The sequence below is a fragment of the Diorhabda carinulata genome, chromosome 2 (genome assembly GCF_026250575.1).
Source record: "Diorhabda carinulata isolate Delta chromosome 2, icDioCari1.1, whole genome shotgun sequence".
NCBI classification, from domain to species: domain Eukaryota; kingdom Metazoa; phylum Arthropoda; class Insecta; order Coleoptera; family Chrysomelidae; genus Diorhabda; species Diorhabda carinulata.
In genome coordinates this window covers 36137712-36157711 of record NC_079461.1, presented here as the reverse complement: position 1 = coordinate 36157711, position 20000 = coordinate 36137712, and the positions used below count along the sequence as shown (strand labels likewise).

The 20000-nt window shown below is 33.9% G+C and overlaps 1 protein-coding gene and 2 non-coding genes across 4 annotated transcripts in view; 1 reads left to right on the top strand and 2 right to left on the bottom strand.

The window, feature by feature from the left end:
* LOC130890834 (LIM/homeobox protein Lhx3) overlaps nt 1–20000 on the top strand; it is a 51567-nt gene that overhangs the window by 6063 nt on the left and 25504 nt on the right. The window lies entirely within an intron of this gene.
* Trnaa-agc (transfer RNA alanine (anticodon AGC)) lies at nt 3656–3728 on the bottom strand. Its single transcript has one exon. It is a non-coding gene; the product is annotated as a tRNA-Ala (tRNA).
* Nucleotides 4778–4850, bottom strand: Trnaa-agc (transfer RNA alanine (anticodon AGC)). Its single transcript has one exon. It is a non-coding gene; the product is annotated as a tRNA-Ala (tRNA).

Here is a 20000-nt window from a genome sequence, read left to right as displayed (position 1 = left end):
CAAGGAAAATATTTTATTTAATGCTAATTATGGGAAGCCTAAATTTTTCAAACAATCAGCCGGATTTTTTGAGCTAAGTGCACGCATTCTTTGGCAACACTTTGAGTCCTTTCCGAATACTTTTGTATTTTTTACACAATGTAACATACAATCAAAAATTGTTCTCACAAACATTGAGTACTTGGTTTATTAATTAAAGACAGCAATGAAGTACATTTTTTCAATAAGGGTTTTCTTTTTCCACTAACTTATATAAGTCTTCATGAAAACATGGCTTTTAAGTTATAACTGACGGTTCGTTTAGGTTGGCACGGTAAATCTTTCGGTGATGTAATTGGGCAAGTACCACGGGGCGTTCACAATAATTCTAAGGGCTTTATTATAAAACTTTTGGAGGATTTCAACGTTAGAATCACTTGCAGTACCCCAGAATTGAATCCAATAGGTCTTATATGGGTTCTAAAATTATTTTATAGAGGAGCAGATTGTTTTTAATGTTTAATCTTGAGCTTATGCCAATTAGCCAGTACATTTCACTGACTTTAATAGAAACATCCCCATTTATTTTGTCTCATTTTATTGTTCTAATTCAATATTACAGTCTTCTTCGATGCTTCTTACAGAGAATGACAAGTATCAAGTTAACCGTATTAGAATTAAACGTTTGAGAAGAAGTTATTTGTGGCCTTGAATTCAATTTAAATCTTCTAAACATCACGGATATTTTAAATAACGTCATACTTCCTTTTTAATCCCTTTTCATCGCCGCCCTCAAATGCACCAGGTGTTGAAAGCTTCAACGTTCATTAATTATCATGTTATCAAATGATTATGCAAAATCTCTGGAAGTTTATTAATTATATAATAAGTAAGGAGAACGGAAAGCGCGTTAAAATCACTGAGGTAAAACGGTTGATTTTATAATTTCGATCAGATGAATTTTTAAACTCGATTGTTTTTCCTTGGTAATATACCAGCGTCGATGGATTGAAACTGTGTAGTTTGTGTGGTTTAATAACTCTGTATGTTATTGATTCAGGAATTTTTTTGATGTATTAGTGCATAGAGGACGTTTTTACTTTGATCTGTTGATCTGAAATGTTTACCAGCAACGACTCTTCAAAGTGAGCTACCAAAATGGGTCTATGTGGTTAGTACTGTGGACTTTGTGAATGGACAATCTCGAACTCACAGAGGAGGTGCTTGACTCTTTACTTGCAAGATTTTCCGATGATCTCCAGGTACTAACTCACCTAACATATTCTAGTGAGTATATCTGTAGTTTTTCTCAATTTCTATTTCGCAAAACTTTATGATGATACCTTGATGAATTTTTATGACTTCAGCAGCTCTAGCTCCTCTAGTTTTGTGGTACTGTGAACACAAAATTTGTTGTTACATTTTCCTACCCAATCAAAAGTGGAGTTAAATTCGTGGTGATTCAAAAAAACCTCAGTGTCGGCGACGGTTTTAGAATAAGGGTAATTCTGCGACTGTAAAAAATTGCTCGGTCTGTTCGTGACGAGCCTGATTTGTCTATTCGGAAACCTGCATAGATCCATCATTACTTGGAGCATTTGGACATTAGATTCATGATCTTTAACTAGGAAATATTCCTTGTGTCTAAAAATCCTGTAAAATTTGCTGAAAATAAAGTGTGAAATTAATTATTATAACAAATGATAGGATTCCAATAAAGAGAATGTCTTCTGAGGCATCCCGAAGATTAATCATTAAAAAAAATAACTTTTTCTTGCCCCAATGTGCACTTACACCAAATTTAAATCAGTTGGTTTTAGAATTGAAACGTTAAGATGCTGGTAAGAGGCTTGACTTCTTAAATCAGATGATTGGGCGCTTTCCAACGCTTGCTGGACAAGTCAACAAGCAAAATTGCCGCTACTGAAGTGCAACCAAATCAAAACACAAACATAAAAAACTACTACAATCACCTAAAGTGACCGTTTGTGCGAGGTGTTACAGGACACGAAAGGAAATTCAGAGCGTTATGTGCGGATGTTGGACGACTTCTTCGTGAACTGCAAAAATTGTTTTAACCAAAGAAATCCGTCCAATAAATCTATGCCACGAGTTCGTGGAATTTTCACTGGCAAATTGATCCCCAAGAGAGGTGACTTAAGTTGGCCTCTACGCAGTCCCGATTGCGCCTCTAATACTTCTCCAATCGGATTGTATCAAATCTACAACTAATCGAATTGCATATTACAAAATGGCAACCATCACGGAGAATACCTGACGAGTCGTCATAGATAATTTTAGTGCACCGCAAACAGTTCAGGTCGATAAGTCACAGTGGGGCACTGCATTAAACTTAAATATAGCAATTCTGGAAGGATTTCAATGAAAAGCACCTTCAAATTAAGTCTGTTGAAGAAGAAATATCTTACTTCTTCTGGAAAGGCTTAGAAGACATCTTCCGTATGATATGCCTGACATATTTTAGTGTCTTAGTGATGTGTTGTGTAGTATTCCCTCGATCAAACTATTATTTTTTTCTAAATGAAAGGAAATTGCCACTGGACAACCTTCCTACAAGATAATTTATATATTGCTTCGAACCATTTACTCATTTACTTTACTTTACAGATTGCAAATAAAAAAAGGGCAGTTAAAAAAATGTTGTATAACTAGATGAAATTCAACAATTACGAATCACGCAGCAATTGGCATTTATCTTTCTCAATTGGACGTGGATCTAAAATCGAGTAGTTAAACTGACCGGAAAAATCAGAGTTTCAATGATAAATAAATAATTTCCTAGTCCCACATCCCCCATTAATCCGAGTCAAATTCCAACTCTCACTGCCAACCCGAGTCACTAATTTTCCAACAAAAGAACATCGATTCTAATCTAATTACCGAAACCCAAAGCATAGGGCCGGGCATCGTCAGATTAAGTCTCAGAAAATGTAACAGATTTCCCATGTGAACTGATGGCAACAGTCGCGAGTCTATCCACCCCGTAACCGTAGTACTAAGTCACGTGCTGGCCCACCGTGCACGTGCCGTCAAAACGTGGTTATTCTTTTAGCCTCGTCGCCGATATGTAATTATGGACATTGACATAGGATACACATCTCAACGGATACTATCTAGATGGGGTTTTAATATGATAATGTTTTGTTTGGTTTATATTTTTTTTTCCGAGAGCGAGATATATAAGTGGTGGTTAACAACTTTCGCAGGCGTATCAGATCTCAGGATAAATAATGATCAGTTAATGGACTGTAGGTGATGAAAATATAAGAAAAGAAATTACCCGATCCGTAAGGATAACAGATATAGCAGAACAAGGTCTTTTGGAATATTTTTTATGACTCTATATTGTTTGCGTTTAATATATCGCCAAATTCGTAACCTTTGTAACTGCAATCCAATGTCGGATTGAGGACCAAGAACCATAATGAGATGAGATGATGGTGTTTGGTTCTGTTGTTATTTTTAGTGGGTTTTGGGCTCTTTGTTGTTAAATGATACTTAAAAGTTCTTAAAAATTACAAATTGTAGCACGTTTGCCTGTACCTACTGGTCTATACCATATTTCCAATATAGAATTCTCATTTTTGAAATAAATTCATTCACTCTTTCATTCAACTTTTATGTGTATTTTAATCGGCTGTTGAAAAAAAATTTTTGGAGGCGCCGGGCATCGATCCCGGTACCTCTCGCATGCTAAGCGAGCGCTCTACCATCTGAGCTACGCCCCCTGTTGATTATCATGTTTATAAATGAAAAGTAGCTGGGGATATTTAAATTGTATCGCCAATACTAATAAAACATGTCAAAAGTATCGAAAAGATTACGTGCCATAACTTTGGTGATTGTCTTTCATGACTATGCTCTAACTCATTCTTCAAATCTAGCGCATTTGAATGAAAAGTATCATTAAAATTTTTCATTATAAAACACCGAACTGTATACACTGTTTACACCACCACTACACCAACACTCACGATTACACTGTCTGAAGCGCGTTTCGACAACCATGTTATCGTCTTCAGAGGCCGAAGACATCGAGATGGTTAGAGCTGATGCACTTAATACAATTTCTGAAACTGACTTTACGAAGTGGAGGTACCGCAAAAGAACTGCTAAATTTTACCCCATGAATTATTGTAAAGACTCTAGTATATTAAAATATAAGTAACAGAAGGCTTTTCATTTCAAGAAGAGTTCCAAATTCGGGAAATGAATGTCGAATAGCCTTCTATTATTATTATTTCATACTATTTCTCTGTTTTAGCTTGTATACATACTATTTGTTTATAGAAAAATTTTTAAAAATATTCATTAGGGAAACTACACCTTAACGTAGGTGGTCGGTTGGTAGCACTGATTTATGTTTGACAGTTCGTTCTGTAAATAATTTGTCGGGTGAATAATTCCAATTTACACCACCAGATTTGTGGGACTTCTACCGCCATAAGTGATTTCTTCACTGAAGATTTGTATGTTTTGTCCATATTTCATGAATAAATTTGCTTTTTCTATAAACTTATTAGATTTCCTTGTAAATATCTTAAAATTGAAATAACCTCATACATGACCGAAGAATGTATCGACCAGTCAGCTGTCAAAACGAAAATCTTATTCAGGAACACCAACCCACTACGGAAAATTACCAAAAATGGAATGCTTTCCATGGATTTATCAATCCTAAAGTTATAAATCGATACTTTTGATATTTGTATGCCTTAATTGAAATTTAGTTTACTGTTTACTATAAACTAAAAAAAAAATTAAAAAAAAAATAAATTGGAGGCGCCGGGCATCGATCCCGGTACCTCTCGCATGCTAAGCGAGCGCTCTACCATCTGAGCTACGCCCCCTATACAAAAATGAAGTCCAAATGTAGTATAAGTATACAACTGACAATAAAAAATTGAAAATCATTATGTCTCTTTTTGTTTTTTTTTTAGTTTACAGGACAATTTTTAAATTGATTTTCCTTATTTGTTCTTTCTGTTGGTATTTTCCCGTCCTCTGTCAATATTCGTACGTCTTTCTAGTGTTATTTACTTAGTAGTTTCATCCAGTTTATCACAAATTATTGTCAACCCTTCATTTTCGTCGTTAGTCCATTTTTTCTCTGCTTCTTTTTCGTTTTAATATGTCTTTTATTTTTCTCTACTATCCGTTAATTTATTGATACGAGTAATGAAAAATTTCAGTTAGTCATACCTCTGTTTTCAATATTTGGTACTTGAAAAAAATAGTTAACGCGTTTTAAAGAAAAAATGTTGAAACGTCGTATTACGATTTCGTTGACTACCGATAAAGTGGCCAACTTAACAAAGGAAAAGTTTATTTGTTCTGCTTACGAAATTGAATTATGAACAGCATAAATTTTAATCAGCAAACAATGTAATAAACCAAACCCCCAAACAAAGATAACTTTGATTGGGTAAAATAAATAAATTCAAAACAAACACTCAACTCGCAGTTTATTCAATAGACCACAAGGGTGTACGTTTAGACGGGTAGTTTCATACAAGAGGGTGAAGTGCAAAATCCAGATCCGGTGCATGCTTACTTGAAATATCATAAAAGCAAAAAGTCTCTTTGGTTCACTCCCTATATTAGTACAAGATATAAACGATAGATGGGAGTCTGGAAGAGAGTCTGTACTCTAGATGGAACTATATTAGGAAGGAAAAACATTAGAAGAACAAAAAATTGTTAGATGGAGAAGATTGTTGAATTTTCTTCTTGTTTGGACATGAATCTGCACGTTTAAATGTCATTGGACCACAACAACCGGAATTAGATACCAAGGTATGTGTTTTCCGAACTCTACGACCTTTAGAAGTTTGGAATTAGGTATTTCCACACGGCAGACACTTCTTAAACTACTTGAGTATAAAAGGGCAAAAAAAAAAACAGATAGAATTTAAATCCACGTGAGTTATTAGTTATTTATTTGGACACTCTGTCATTTCTTTTACAACATTTAGGATTTATTGGATTGGAGGCCGACTCTGACGCAAAATTTAATGTCGAGGGCGTCTTTATTTGGACCATATTATAGTCATGCTTCACGGTATAATTTGTAGGTTGAACTGATGATAGTATTTACTAAAACTCTCTAGAGAGGTTGTCGGAATGATCCTCGTTGAGAAGACAAGTTATTGATTACGTCATTTGGGAATATATTCACTTAAACAATGCGACATCATATACAGATTGTCTCAAATATATTTATTCTGAATGTTTTGAAAAATTATTACGTTTTTATTCACTTTTCATATCATTTCGACTGGCTTTTTTGCATGAATTACTCTTCTTTTTTTTTTTCTTAGTTTGGTCTATGAAAGCAACATAATATCGTAAAGTATGAAAAAGGCAGAGTATTGGGTTTTGTTAAAGGGGAACGGCGAAGGCAGGCAAATGAGGCGGTCGATGATGCGTGCCGCGTGAGTGGTTGCCTTCCACTCTAGTTGATTACATCGGGGTAACGGGGGCGGTATCGAAACAGCCTCACTCGGTTTGCCACTAGCGCCGCTCCCGATATTCCATCTATACGAGGTAGTACATAAGCTATAATACACGAAATAATATAAAAACGAAATAAAATAAAAATAATCAACACGGGAATGTTTTAAATGAATAGTCAGAAATATTGAGACGGTAAAAAATTATTTCTTCACGTGAGAAAAAGCAGGTACTTCTGAGTAATAACATTCTCACCCTTATAAATAATCCAAGCAAATGATTTAATATTAAGAAAACAACTGTACCGAGCTGTAGCAAAACTTGGAATACCTAAGAAATTGATAATGAAAATGACACTAAACAAAATCGAATATATAGTAACCATACAAGTTTATTAGAGGTGATTCTCAAAGTTGGAGGATTACGATCCCAAGGAATGATTTATAATAGCGAAAGGCAAGTCCTGGCATATGCAAATTATGTAAAATATGAAACTATTTGAAAATCCGGCAAAAAGATATGGCTTGCTTGTTATAGAGTTCAAGACTTTGAATACCTGGAAGTGTCATTAACAAGTAAAGAAGCCGAAATCAAAGACTTCGACAATAGACTGGCAAGAGTTAATAAAACAGTTGAAGCTCTAGGAAACCTACTAAGCTCCAAAGATATCTCAAGGGTAGCGAAGCTAAGAATTTACAGAACAATTACGAGGCCTGGGCTATTATACAACGAGACTGCGGGCCTAGCGGGCGCCCTAGATAGATGGGGTATCTAGATATCTTGTTCTCTCGTTACATTGAAAAAAACTCCGACAGAGTGCTATAAATAGTTGCAAGAGGCCTATGGAGACAATTCTCTATCTCGTGCGCGTGTTTTTTAATGGTGCAAGTGCTTTAGTGAAGGTCGATAGAGCAATGAAGATGACCAGCGTCTAGGTCGTCCTGTGACTGTTTCAACTCCGGAAACAGTGACCAAAATCAACCAAATTGTGCCTGCACATCATCGAATGATCATCCGGATGATTGTCGAAGATGTAAACGACGATAAAGAAACGGTTAGAGAAAAATGTTGTGTGCAAAGTTGGTGCCAAAAAATCGGACTCCTGACCAAAAGAACGAATGCAGAGATCGGTTAATTAGTAAGGGCATAAAGACTGCGTTGGTTGGGGCATTCAGCCAGAATGGAAGAAGAGGTCGTCCACGTATATAAGATAAATGCACGTGAGGAAAAAGCTAATTAGCAAGTTTCCAAGAAAATAGACTAAGAACTGTGAACCAAACCACCATTGGTTAATCTAAAGTAGATTAGATAGCGATTTCTGTACCTGTATGTTCACAATATACTTTTTTAATTTGATTATAATCACAGTAGTTTACAAATTATAACTTTTTTATAAACCCCGAAATGAATGTTTCAATTCACCACCTCCCTCAAACCTAAATGTGTCCATTTTTTCAAATAATTTTGCAGCGTCTTCAAAGTTTGTTATTGGGTTCACAAGGTGGATATACATAAAACATTTTTACATTAAAACGAGTGTTATGAGAAACGCTTTTCGTTATTTGTATTATTTCCAGTTTTTATAGAAAGAAAACTAAGAGGGAGACAAGATTTGGATGAAAAGGTCCCCAATTTGAAAGCTTCGTCAATGCAGCAAAAGATGCTTAGCGAAGCCATTCAAAAAGGTTATTCGCTAGAAATAAAAATTAGAAATAATTATCTATTCTTATATATATTCATCAAATATATGAAATCACCCCATATTATTTAAGGGTAGATACGTTTTGAAGGACATATATTCATTGTGCACATTGTATCATATGGCACCGAAAGAGTGAAGCTTTTTATTTTCAGACACTCGAGCATTTTCACATTTTTCATTCACGACGACATAAGCGTAGCGATGCCATATCCAGATATCTAAATAGGAAAAACGCACGATCAAAAAGTCAGATAGGTAAATGACCATTAGATTACCCGCGGGTGAATCATATAGGGCGGCAGATGGTTCGACTTTAGGTATCACGAAATAAACTGAGGGGTTGAGGAAGCTCTATAACAGCTCCATAATATTTCATTAGCTGGCGATCCGTAAGCGGGGTAATAGTCCAGGGAAACGACTGATTATTTTTCATAATTTTCTTTACCGAAACTTTATTTCAAATAAGTAGTAAATCAAATATTTATTGGCGGCTATATTCGTGGAGGTTAATGTCATCAATGAGTTTAAAGATATGAGCAATATCAAAAAGAAGATATTCACGATATTTACGGATCCGATTCCAGGTACAAAAGTAGATAAACATATTAATAGAGTTGAAGAAGAAATCAATTAGCATTTAGCAAGCCAGGGTACAAAGATCAATTGAAAGATAAGCAAAAAACGAGTGGATAGGAAATAAAATAAAAGTGGAAGAAGGATCACCACAAAAAAGAATAGCAAAGTACTTAAAGAAGTACATAAAGAAGATAGAAAAGGGTTAAGCTTGTATCCAAAGGTGGAATGATAGTTAGATAAATAGATTTTGAGGGAGTTAAAACTAAATTACATAAAAATGAAAATTAAAAGATTGAAGTCCAGGAATTGTCAATGCAAAATGTGATTTATAGTTTTGTATTCCATTTTCAGTAGTTAGATTCATTGCAGGGAAGTTCGCCAACAACATTTTCTTATAGTAGATGGGATCGAGAATAGGTTCGAAATTTTTTGTGTTGTGTTGAATTGGATTGAATATTATAATAAAGTCTTTACTAGGCTATATTAAAGTTGTATAAGATTTCATTAGCCGGTGCTCCATAGTAGAATAAAAGAAAATGAAACAACAAAAGTTAAAGTTAACTGCTACCACTTGAACTGTAATGAAACTTTATGTTGGTGTAAGGGATATTTTGTTGTGTTTTCTAAAAGACTCCCCGCGAAGTTCAGCTGTCTATATTTCGGGGAATTAATAATATAATTGGACCAGTTAGGCCAATTATCAATACTTAAAAATTGCAGCTTTTCTTTTTCATCGAGGGGAGAGACTTTTTCAAAATATTGGTCCATAATTAGTTACTAGATAATACTAGAACGTTTATTTACAAATATACAGGGTATCTAAAAGATTAGGAGACGGAATACTTATATGTCCAGAATTGTTAATACGACATGTTCTTTGTTTGTTTTAGAAGGGTTGTACTTGTTATTATTTTGCTTATACAGTTGCATATCGTAAATTCGGACTTCTAGAACGCGGAATATCTAAAATCCAGACTGATTCGTTCTTATCGTAATATTTAGCTTCTATATTTGACACTAGATGGGGACACTATTTTATACTTTCGCCGTCTCCTCGTTTTTTTGGATCTTGAAAATCGAAAAATCATCCGATTTCGATAAATACGGTGGATTTACGAAAAAAAATATGGGGATGAAAAAAAATGGAAACTTATATTAGTTTCAGGGATTTAAATGTTCATGAAAATGTACTCATTCACGTATAATTGTTAATAACTTTTTCCCAAATAATCAAATGAAGTTGTTATATTTTTTTTCATAATCTACATAAAAAATGAACAAACTTGAAAGCAATTTATACAAAAATGTTGATTTATCAGGTTTTTACAATAAAAAATAAAAACAATTCCTTTCAAAATTGACCTTTTTTCACATATAATCGTTTGTACCTTTTTTATTAAGTAATCATTAAAATTATATGAACAAAAATATTCTTAAAATCACTTATTGTAATCAAATGTACAATATTCAAAGTTAACTTTGAAAAATTGAATATTTTCACCATTAAAAACATGGTATCTTACTAAGTTTGACTGTTAAAGAGAATTTAAAGTCATAAAACCATATAAAATCTTCAATTGAGGTATTTCCTATATTTTTTCACTTAAATTCGACGTAAAAACGAAGATTTTTAGAAAAAATTTATCGAAATCGGACGATTTTTGGATTTTGTAATACGTTTATGATAACATTTAAAGCCAGAAAACCATATAAAATCTTTATGGGATATAAAAAATGTATAAAAAAACGTTTTTTTTTTTCAAACTATTCGTTTTTGTGTAGATTAACAAAAAAATATACGGACTGCGTTTTTTTTTTCATAAATCTGGCATAAAAACGAATGTTTATAAAAAAAATTCATCGAAATCGGATGATTTTTCGATTTTCTAGAGCCAAAAAACGGGGGGACCGCGAAAGTATAAAATTGTTTTCAAATGTGAACCAATTTATTGAGTCGATTTTAGATGTAAGTTGGATTGAAATTACCTAATTTTTTATCAATTCAATTACCGATTCAATTATCATTAAATCATTCAAATTCTCAGTTACTATAATCATAGTAGATATTATAATAACGTGAAAATAAGATAAATTCATTCAATTATCAATTTTACTTATTTATTTTGAAGTACTAAATTTTGGAATATAGACAACAATCTTTTTTTCATACGAGGATTGCTACGTAAGTTCTGAGATATGTTGTGCCAAAATAAATCGATGCTGTGCGTAAACTGGTATTGCAATATCGTCATGTGATATACCGTGAGATTTAAGCATACTTGGACATCAATTTCACATGCATACATTCGAAATTGCATGAACATTTGGTTGTTATAAAAATTTGTTCGCGCTGGATACCCCATAATTTGACAATCGCTCAAAAAAGGCTCGAAAAATTGAATCGCGGTGCTTCAAAAGATGTCTACAAGATCGTGAGAGATGAGGGATCATCTATCTATGCATATGAACTCAAAACCAAACAACAATCGACTGTATGAGTCGAACCAAATCCTTCAAAAGTTGTTCGAAGCACGAAGCGCTTCGAAAGAAATGGTCGCCTGTTTTTACAGAATAACTGAACATGTTCCATTAGAGCAACGTAGAACTGTCAATTCTGAATGGTATACCAGCATTTGTTTACCAGAAATGTTTGAAAAAATCAGGAAAACCAATCGCAGAAGGCGTATCATTTTCCACCATGTCAATGCGAGTTCAAAACTTAAGTAGCAGCCCTCGTATAAAAATATAAATTTTTGAAGGTTTCCACAATGGGCGAGGAAGCTATCATTGGCTTTTCAAAATATTTAAGTTTGATTCAGAGCCGGTTTTTTGATTTTTTTGATAATGATCGCTGATCAAGTGAATGCATATTATACTCAACTCAAAAACTTTTCAAATTTTCCAATAACTTTAGAAATACACGTCCTGATTTTTATTTCTACCAATGGTTGTTGCCACTTGTTTTTTTTTTTGTTACAAAAACGAAAATTCCATCACTTCCCGAAAGTTTTAGGTATAATTTTTCATCTTAGAAAAAAATATCCAAATTATTAGTATATGCGTGATATTTGATAAACCTAACTGGCATAATTGACTTAATTTCATTCCTTAGAGCATCAAAACGATCCTGCTACTATTTACTCACGTTCAAGTATCGTAATTTGCAAATAAAAAGCATTGCGAAATTTTCCATTGTAAACTAGTCGTTAAACAGATTTCCCTAAAGGTCAAAGTATATAATAGGGTATTGACAATATGGAAGGTCGATAGGGTATTGCTTTTTATTATAAAAAACGACCAAAGTCATAAAGGTGCGTCATTTAATTTCAATGTATAACAGTAAACGAAATAGATGGTGATGTTACAATTTTGATGATATAACTGTTCAATTCCAAAAAAAAACGCCATATTATGAATGTTATATGTCCAAAACGTTATGAATTAAGCCAAAATAACTTGTCCTGAACAAACGGCATATCTGCAAATCTCGTTCTCGTTCTTCTCAAGATTTAGAACGGAAATTACGTGCTACAAATTTTTGCTTAGATTGTTGTATGCTTGCAAAAAATGAGGTTTTTTGGGAACTGATCACCTCCCATTTCCCGTACCAATTGAATCAAGAAATTTTGGGATTAGACGTAAAAAGTTTACTGTGATACCTTTCAATCCTCTTTTTAAGGGTTTGAGAAAATATTTAGCAGAGTGGGTTTCAAATTGGTTTGTAAATCCAACAATACATTAAAACAATTGTTGGGCAATCCTAAGGATGAAATACCAAATTTGGAAAAGAGTTTTATATATGAAATTAGCTCACGTCTAGTAGAATATTGGGCAAACTAAGAGATCCGTTATTGTCCGGTTTAAAGAGCACATTTTAAATATAGACGGACCGGAGAATCAAATACTGATCACGCTGCTAGACATAATCATGACAATTGAAAATTGTCAAAAAATGTATCCAATGATGAATTGTTGTATGCATTTGAATGAATTGAAATTGCTAGATCTAAGAATAATTTAAATAGGTACAAAGGGCCAATAGTTTAGTAGTCAAAGAATGATTATGAATATTCCCGACCCAACAAGGAGTTTTGTCCCGCTAGAATTAATTTTCCCTTGGAGAGGGTTTATTGGTGGGAAAATTTAGTATAAAACAGGTAAGTCAAGTTATCAGATTTTAGTTTATCATCAGTCTCTGAAGACGATAACTTGGTTATCGAAACGCGCGTCGGACAGTGTAATTTTGAGTGTTGGTGTAGTGGTATTGTAAACAGTGTGTTCAGTAGTGGCTAGTATAGAGCCTTGTGGTAACCCAATCAGGGAAGTGAATGGTTGATATAAGCAATAACAACTTTTGGCATTAATGAATTGGTCATTAAGATATACAGCTATATATACTTCAGTTTTAAATGAATTGAGACTTTTGAGGCCATCTTACAATATATAAAAGTTTTTTGAACTGATCGTTGACGTAGGTTATGTATTATTCTTGAAAATTCGCTAATATGAGAGGTTGTCATCTTCAGAAATTGGGATGCGTCGATTGCTTAAGTAGCTCGTAGTAATCGGCTTTTTTTATTTAAGCAGGTGCTCTTTGGAACCTTTATGTTTTACAAGGGTTATTAAAAATACGTTACGTAGTAGGGTTATCATATATACTGATATTTGATGAAACCCATTTTCGCATATTCGAGTTCTAAAATTTACTTACTTATTCGAAAATGCTTCACCACGTACATTTGGAACCTATACTGGTGTACTATTTCGTAATATTATCTTTTATACGTGACTTAAACCAATGAAATTTGTTTGTACGCCATATTTAAATTCTATATTACTTTATGAGAGTTTTCGTTTCATTTTTCAATTCTTTTATAACTTATTGGAATACCTGCCAATGTTACTTATTATTATATAGTGATTTCTTTCTCACGGGTTGGCAAAGCTGTTGGAATATGTCAACTGTCAGTTGTCTAGAATATCTTTACTACATATTACAGAATATAAAACGCTGTGTCTACCTATGTTGACCATTTCATTTTTCAGTTCTTTTATAACTTATTGGAATACCTGGCAATGTTATTTATTGGAATAACTGGCAATGTTACTTATTATTTTGTAGTGATTTCTTCCTCATGGGTTGGTAACGCTGTTGGAATATGTCAACTGTCAATTGTCTAGAATATCTTTACTACATATTACAGAATATAAAACGCTGTTTTTACCTATCTAACTGTAAATTTGAGAATTTTTGAACTGACCTTCATACAATTTCCATTAGTAGATAGTCAATCATCTATAGAAAAAAGTCGGCGATGGCATATATATCTTTAAGGGTATAATAAGCATTTTATGCACATTATTATGATTTGAGATTCACACTATATCATATTTATAACGAAAATAGATTTACTGCAGCCGGTCCTGTGAAAACCGTAGCGATTGGTGCGTCTAAAATTCCATGTACATGCAAGAGCAGACAGACATAAGAAAGAAAAATCGTTTGGGGGTGAATAGAATATGGGATGAAGAGACAAGTGAATAGAACATAGCGAAAACCTGATGAAATACTTGGATAGGGGTTGTGAGCCCGGCATTACAAGGCTTCAATCAGCTAACGGGGAGGGCATTGTTGTGAAAAGTCAGCGGGTTTTGTTTGATTAGAAAAGCAGAGATCGTTTTGTCCCTAATCATCGTCATGAATACGGTGAATGGGTGCCAGATTAAGACCGGATGTGTATTACTTTACTGGCCCACGACAGATTGCACGAAAAAGGGAAAACGACTATATATACACACAGAATATCATCCGGATGAATTGAATCTTCATGCAGATTATTTATATTTATATTTGATAATAATATGAAATGAGAATTCACTTCAATCGATATCAGATGAAAGGAAAACCTGCAATTTCAATTTAACTCATTTTATTTAAGAGAAAAATCTTTTCAAGAATTCCTCAGAAAGATATTAGAAAATGAAGAAAACACCCCGCCATTTTTGACATTCAGGCGTCAGTCGGCGTTGTGCTAAATCCACGTAAATATGTCCACCATTATTGATGTTCCTGCCAAGTATAAATTGCGTGTAAAGTGTAATTCGTTTTCTACAGACTGAAGGTGATAAAGCTGCAAAAATCCATCGGACAATGAGTGTTTATGGGGAAAACTTCCTGAGTGATGGTGTTGAGAGTAAATGATGTCGAGAGCTTAAAGATGGCCGTAATGATGTGCATGATGAAGGGTGCCAAGAACGCAAATCTGTCGTTTCAGATGATCTGCTTAGTCTACGCGATTTCCAGAACATTCAAGGTCTGTTTTGTACTTGAATTCTTTGGCGGCAACTTTCTTTGAAGAGGGTATTGAAAAGATTGTCCACAGATGTGACAAATGTCTCAATCTCTTCGGTGATTATGTCGAATAATAACAAACCTTTTGGTAATAAAATTATTGTTTTATATGAACTTGGTTTTTATTTACAGTCTATCGGAGGTTGAAAAAGAAACGGCCCTCGTACTTTTATTTTCCGGAAAACTATAGATTTTATCCGGAAACTACCATGATTTTTGAATTTTTCGGACCAAAATAGATAATATTTTATGATTTTCCACATACTTTTACTATAAAGGTTTATTTTCAAGCGTTATGTGAAAAAATATAGAGATTTTTTAAAAAATTGATATGGTCGTATAAAAAAATATATATTTCCAAAGTTATTTGAGATATCTATTAATTTTTGACATGAATGAATTGAGAAAACATGTGACTAAGTAACTGTATATATTGGATTCCTTCAGTTTCACATTTGTGAAATATACAGGGTTAAAGTTGAAGTATATATTTTTTTTGAAATATAAAACTATATAAATTTATAGTATATACAGTTGTGGAATGACAACGTTGTAATACAAAAAAATCCGAAGAAGAATTTTGATATTATTATAGAAAAAATACAATAGATTTTTGGTTATTATACAAAGCGAATTATGGCGTAGATTTAGAAAATATTGAATAAAATTTCAGATTTCAAAATAATCAAATTATACCTTACCTGATAAATATAGATTTTAGATAAACCGCACTCCCTCAGGAATCACGCTTTTTCTATCCATAAGGGCTGATTTTCCCATTATTCCGGTCGCGTGCTGCCACACCTGTCGCGTAATACCGACTTACCGATGTTTTTTTTCATTGTTTACCGAAGGGTGTTTTCATTTAGGAAATTTTAATATGATCAACCCTTCTGGACCATCTGTTACATCTTTGCGAAATTTGTATAACTACTTGAAAAATTCCATGAATATCATATTCGTGGAAATGACTTTTTATTTTCTCACATTTCCTCGATGGCATTTAAATCAGGTAACCACCAGCTACTTGGAGGTGCAAAATATGGAAAAGCCTTATCTTGATAAGGAAAAGCTCATCTAGAAAAGGTCGTAAAGTTACGCCAGCCTTAGTGTCGAGAGTAGTGGGGACGTAGCACAACAAACAAAAATCGATAACTTAAAAATACAACGAAATATTAAACTATATCTCGCGAGATAAGTCTCTGGATCGGCGGTGAGATCTCGGCATTCGAGATCTGATCGCTTGGCTGTCTTGAGACGGAACTACGCCTCGCCTGGGTTCATGTAAGTATGGAAGAATGACCAGGTAGAAGGTATGGGGTTTTTCCCAAGTCAGGTATATAGGGAAGGATTAACTGAATTGTATGCTATAGTATGGACATCAAGAATTGGAATCAGGTCTACGGATTATCGTTTTAGTTTTATCTGTGTTCTCGGTTTCTTCAGCTAGAAAACATTACCTCCAGAAGATATAATCGATGACAATGATCAAATACATCGTTAGAGTCTCACTAAAATTTCACCAAGTGTCTACAATGCGAGGAATTCTCTTAAAATTTCGTTAATTATTTGATACAACTGATTTTAACAAGCTTGTAGATACTTTTGAATGTAAAATTGTTTGAATGGTGTTACAAAAAACACCCTCCACGTTACCTGTTTGTTATACATTCAAAATAAACCCTTTGTCCTGCGCGTAGAAGTTAATGTTACTATCGATTACGATCGTTACTGATTGAGTAAATGTCTAACAGATTTCAAGCTGAAAATCCTAAAGCCAAACTCACAACGACAATAAGCACTTAGGGCCCTAAAACATGACAAACCGTCCCTTCGTATATGTATTTGTAATTTAGATCAAAGGGAATGATTGCGATAATGGATTAACTGTTTGTTTTTTCAATTTGACTTCGAGTACTTGGTATAAATAATATGGGTTATTGATTATACTTAATTTTTATAATGGTATATCGATCTCCAGACTTAAATCCGTGTGATTTCTGTTTATGAGGTTACTTTAAATCATTAATCTACACGATATCCTCAGTTTTGTAGCAACGGTTCAAAGAATCTTATTCAAATAGTAGTTATTTCCAGTATTTATTACGAATCTTATTACATTTTACATCGTGTACGACAATTTCAAGTTTCTAGCTATGCTATAATTTTGGAAAAAAAAATTTAGTCACCAACATTTATGGATGATATCTGGGAAAGTGGTGGGCTGAGGAAATTTCGTTACAGAAAGGACTCATCATAATTTCATACACATGAATTTAGATACACTCTGCATATTCTATTTTTTGAAAATATCGAGTTCAGTTCGTACAAATTCGTATTATTATTTATCTATTTATATCAAAAAGGTTCATAAATAATTTCATAATTGAATTTCGGCAGCAATCGAACAGAATTTACTAAATATCAATGAATTAATATTGAGCCGGATTATCACTCAAGCAAAACTTTAACGTTAAATTAAGACAATATTCTTTGGATTCCCAAGCATTTTTTTATTCACGAATCTCTTCCTTTGACCTTCATAAATTTTTCAGAATTCCTAGCCTCTATACGAAAGAAAATTTACTGGGAATTTGATGAATTATTAATGTATACCCGACTAATCTGAACAGAAGTTGTTGGAGTTTCGACTCTTTTCGAAAGAAAAATATTTGAGTTTTCCCAAGATTCTCTCTACGATCTTTTCCTTTGGGTCTTTAATGCGGCACTGGTTTCTTTCCTTTGAATTAAATACTTACAAGAATAGAGGCTGCAAAGGAAAGTAAAAAAGAAACAACGACATACACGGGGTCTCTAATGACCACGGTTTTTAACAGATTAAAAGATGACAAACAAAGCGTCGATGATTCTCACAGTTCTTTCTGGAAAAATTATGATATATCATAATTTGATTGGTGTAATCAGTCGTTAATAATTATTATGTAGAATGCCGTAAAACATTATAAAGTGTGTTTGTGCATCGTACATATGTTCATCAATAAAAAACGTCATACACCGAGCACCAGACCATTAAATACATCAAAGCATGCAACAATGAAAACTTTTAGCCTTTCCTCACAGTCCATTAGATAGATTGCATCAACAAAAGATCATGACCCGAATCTTGGATACAAAATATCGAAAGGATTAGTCTCAGTTTACATAATAAGCGTTCTGTGTGGCAAAATTTAATTATCACAGTCTTCCAGATGTTGGCAAAGATGTTTTTTCGTTTTCCCAGCTTGGCAATGACGATGGTTGCCGACAACTCACTGGAACTATTTATAAATTTCCTATCAAATAGTTTCTCTGATAATGATCGAATTGACTCCCCTATCGGGTCTGCTTTTCGTCACTTGTCTATCGTAGTAGAGTCTAAAATTGTCATTTCCAAGCACCTCCTTCTTGACTAGTTTCTGGTGGATGATATTGCCCACTTAATTATGCCAGTACAGATAATCCTAACAAACCACAAGATGTTTGCTGATACTTTCTACAATCCTCGGATGCTTATTCACATTCTTCTTATAGTTGTTAGTGTTAATAACTTGATATTGGATAGCCGCCAAGAAGTCTTCAGTCTTTGGAAAGAGATTTTCGCTTATAAGCCATATGTTTCGAGCTTCTTTGTCAACATGCAGCTGGTCGACATCGAGATAATGTCTACCGTGTAGTGTCTTTCGAGGTGTCAAGGTTTTTTAATGTTAAACTTTCGTTGGAGACGAAATGTACTTCAATTCCATCAATAGCCGTTTATTTTTGGGACGTCGTATGATACCCAAATTTCATCTCATGTGATTCTAAGGAAAATCATCACCATAGACATCGTAGCGTGTTAAAAACGCACTGCCCTCCGTTGTATTTTGTGCTGTTTGGTATTTAGTTTTCTAGACTTCAGTTTTTCAGTGACAATTTCATGGAAAAGTGGTTGTGAGATTTGAAAAAATTCCATAGCAAAAGCACTAATAGCCTTTTAACTTAAGGTTAACATCAAGAAGAAGCACTGCAAAAAACACGTCGAAAGAAACGATCTAAAAATTACGACCTCAAAATCATGAAACGGAAAGCCTTTTTATTTACTTCTTATACCAATTCAATTCCATAGGGCAGCCAGTCAAATATGAGATCGTCAAAAGGAGCAAATCGTTCCTTGAAGGTGATGTTCAAATGCTTTTTGACGTCTTGCTAACTTGGCGATTCAACATGTGTTGAATGAGAAACAGGAATTTGTGTCTTCGATATGCGAGTAGAAGCTCCAGCTCTTCTAGTCCAAGTCTACATAAAAACGGCTCGAAACGGTTCCCAAGATCGAAGCCTGAAAGTTGTAAGTGAAACCATAGTATCACAGCATCAACTAAACGAGGGTTTATTGTCATCCAAAACTTCTGCCATCACGCAAAGTTCTTAGTTCAGAGCTAAAGAATGTTGGGGAAAAAGTTGGGCGTGGGAACCGTATGGATTTTTCGGGGGGACTTTCCGACACTTTGCAATCGCCTCTGCCAAAGGTTTTTTGTACGATTAAACCTCTGCCTCTGTTAGTTGAGACCTTAAGAACATTTCTAAACATTTTTTACGGGGACACCGATTAGATTTTTCTCTATCAACGTGGAAAACCGGCTGGGATTTCCGTACGCAAACGTTTCACGGTTCTGATCAAAAATTTTTACGGCAGTAACTAATTCAGTAAATTAGATTTGGTGGACTAAACGTCTTGGTTCTCTAAGCTTTAAAATTATTTGTAGTACGTTAATTTCATCGAAAAATCACACCATAAACGTAAAATGTAATCAACAAAACTAATGACAGTACACGTATTGAATTTAATCTATTAAGAACTGGAGGATAAGCAGATGACAATTCGAAAATATTTAGAAGAGCGCGTGGCTAACATCATGCAAGAAAATAAGTATGAATGTA